The sequence below is a fragment of the Saccoglossus kowalevskii genome, chromosome 3 (genome assembly GCF_978046115.1).
Source record: "Saccoglossus kowalevskii chromosome 3, keSacKowa6.1, whole genome shotgun sequence".
Lineage (NCBI taxonomy): Eukaryota > Metazoa > Hemichordata > Enteropneusta > Harrimaniidae > Saccoglossus > Saccoglossus kowalevskii.
This window is the reverse complement of record NC_140643.1, coordinates 26195706-26199134: the sequence shown is the minus strand read 5'-3', so window position 1 is coordinate 26199134 and position 3429 is coordinate 26195706. Positions and strand designations below refer to the sequence as shown.

The 3429-nt window shown below is 35.0% G+C and overlaps 1 long non-coding RNA gene across 1 annotated transcript; it reads right to left on the bottom strand.

Moving 5' to 3' along the window:
* Positions 1 to 1882: 1882 nt before the first annotated feature.
* Positions 1883 to 2913, bottom strand: LOC144354700 (uncharacterized). Its single transcript, XR_013421001.2, has 2 exons — positions 2558 to 2913; positions 1883 to 2096 (listed from the first exon to the last, which is right to left on the bottom strand). It is a non-coding gene; the product is annotated as an uncharacterized LOC144354700 (long non-coding RNA).
* Positions 2914 to 3429: the final 516 nt, after the last annotated feature.

Sequence of the window (3429 nt, the reverse complement as noted above, 5' to 3'; positions counted from 1 at the left end):
TCCAGAATTTAGGCGTGGTGGGAAAAATAAAGGAAAACCATGAAATGTAGTGTTTTTAAAATTTAGTTCACCAAATAGTTTAATCATGTGATGTGTTTGATCAAAATACTTACCTTTGCAAACTCTGACAATTTTAACTTAAATGTTGCTCTTCTGGGATGCAAGAAATATTTGAATAAGAAGGAATTTTGAAAATTACAGCCAGAAATTTTAACAACCAAATGTAATTGTTGTCATATGTATGTATTGACTGCTTATTTTTACAGAAGAACATTTCTTGCCCACAGCAGGTTTTTTTGCTGCCTTTTGCCTATTCTCTACCTCCCTGCTCTTTGAGTTTCAAACTGATTCTGTAACACATTTTGTATGTAGTTGTGCTTACAATGTAATTTTAACTTTGTATACAGTAGTTTATATCTGGCATGACAAAATAAAGATCATCCATTCATTTGATTGTGGAATGTATACCGGTATATCAACACTGTGAAAGCGACATAATACAATGATTATATTATTATTTGTTGTATTGTTTTCATTTGACAAATGTCATTGTATAGCCTCTTGACTATAATAAAAATATTGCATCATTGCAGTACATGCAACAGAAAAAAAAAGGCTGCTAGTACCAGCCAGAAATACACATCCTCTGTATTCATGGATGAAAAAATTAAATGTTTAGCAAAAAACAATTACCATATTTAGTATTAGTAGCGCATACTGTTACATAAATGAGTCTGCGATGTTTCCATGGTCAAAATCTTTGAATACTGTGTCTTATAAATAATGTACTGAAACATTTGGACAAGCATGAAAAGTATACATTTCATTCTCTTACAATACCAAATAATCTGGGTAAGTATTTTAGTCAAGGCAAACAATTGGTTCATTCAAATTAGTAAGTGCACAACATACATAACATATTTTGTCTATGTTTGTCATTCTGTCACTATCTTTAGAAATAAGATGATCAATCTATGGGCAGTGTGCCATCCTATATTGTGTATTTTTGACGAACCAGGCCAATCACATGTTCAACATGAATTCGACAGTGAGCTACCTTGCGTGTTTGTTCAAGGGCAGACAACTGACCCTTACCCCGAGTGAATGCTGGAATTTTGGCTTCTGCACACATGCAGCCCACCATATTCTGTTCATCAAACCCCCGATCTGCTAATATTACATCCCCTGGTAAAATATGATCAAGAAAACCAGAATGTTATATGCTTATCTGATGCCCGCCCACCCCAAGCCTTAGAAACAAAAGAAACAGCACCCTGAGGTGTTATACCTAACAAAAACTTAACTGTATTATGGTGTTTGTAGTTGGACCATGTTTGTGCCCTGTCAGTGAGATTGGAGGGTCTTTCTAAGAAAATTTCAAAGCAGTCAATAATCACAGCTACTTTCTTCCCAAAGTGCTTCACAAATTTCATAGGCATTATTTTGTACAACACCTCCTGTTCAGGCAAGAACACAAATGGTTTAGTTCTAACATAAAGTACATTAATGACATCAGAAAACACTCTTGATATTGTAGACTGTGATACATGAAATTCATATGCTAAAAACTATTTTGCAATTTTCAATCGAAGGCGTACAAGTGTCATAAATAATATCTGGAATTTGGTCATTGATTTTTTTGATGGTAAGAAAGGCTCAATAAGAATAAAAAGTCAACAAAACATCAAATGATGACAAGCCAGTCAAAAATTTTACCTTTTCATCTTTCCCTTCCAAATTGTTTAAACACAAATTGGACAAGGAACTACATGTAGAAAATTCTATCTGTTGTTTCAAGTCTGTAATTTGAAATCTTAATTGTTGCATTTCTGAAATCATTGACTCATATAAAGTATTATTAACTTCAGTTTGTATTTCCACATTTTTATGAACTGGCTCTTCGCATATATCAGATGGTGCACATTTTGTAATGAAAGGAGAGCCTGGGCTGATACACTTTCTCTGTTTAGCTTCCCTTTTCTCTTGTCTACTGTACCGTTTAAGATGGAGTTCTGGTGTCTTTATTTTCTTGTGTCCCATTAGCAGAGTTGGTGTCCAGTCAGGAAACGTTTTGTTGTACAGATCAGCTGGTTTCCCTACAAATAAAATTTGATTTGAAAGGTATGTGCCATTGCACAGGGTAACAAATGTATATAAATTTCAGAATTTGTCAAAATACAAGATAGAATATTATATTTCATTTGGAAAATACACAATACAAGTACATAGTAAAGTCCAATAAAACACTGTAAGCAAACAACCGTGACCACAAAAACTAAAACGTTTCTAAAATATAGAAGTGCATGTGTGACTATTAAAATACACTTTTAAAGCACAAATCATCACTAATCAAAAACGAAATGGGCTCATTGATGAACAATGAATGATACGCGACCATATCTACAGCAACGATATTTATAAACAAACTCTGTCAAACTCAAAGTCATGGACGTACTTACTCTCTTGTACGACCAGTGTCAAGTTGACAAGAAATGTTCTAAAGCTGACATTTTAATAACAGATTTCCTAATAATTATTTAGTTCGCGCTTGACTTACTGTTAATGAAATGGTCAGAGCAAACTCTGACATTCCCGAGGTTTTTGTGAATGATATCCTGGTTCAGATTACATAACCACTCTCGTCTGCGCTGCCGGGATAATTCCTCACACTCGGTACCTTGATTAGTAATTACCGAAGGAAGCCTGTAAAACGAACGATCCGTCTCCCTATCTGATCTTTTGTGACATCCATATACGTTACAGTAATTAACAATTATGTAATACTACTCTTGAGATGTCTAAACAATTCCAAACAATACGCCTGTCAAAATATCGAATCTGTTTCACTACGTCGTCGACATCAAAATTGCCGCGCGTATCTCCAACATGGCGGAACTTCCGATTCATGACGTCATGTGCATACGTGTCACGTGACCTATGTCTAATAAACGCCCTCTATGACAGTGGGCTGCGTTCCGGCTATTCACAGACATCAGTTATTGTGGAGAGAGGGTTCAGCAGGCAGAACTTGGTGAAAACCACTTTGTGCAATAGATTGAAAGCCGAAAATTTGTCAAAGTTGAGGGGCCTAGTTTGTTGGAATTTAATTTCCAGAAGCCGTGTGAAATCTGGTGTCAAAAAGACCGTTGAATTTTAATTGAGTCGTCAAAAGTAAGCCAGAAATAGACGCTAATGTATAAGTTGCACTGAAAACGTGTTTCCTGTAGTTGCTGATGAGCTAATGTTAAAATAAAAAACAGGATTTTGATAGTACATGTATACACATTCTTACATCCTGTATAGTCTGTTATAGTTAGTGTAGCAGAACTCAAAGTTATTCTAAAGTATCTGAAGACTTAAACAATTACCAGTTTTATCAGGCCGAAAAACAATGTATATAAAGCAAATTCGCAATCTAGGAATTATTGC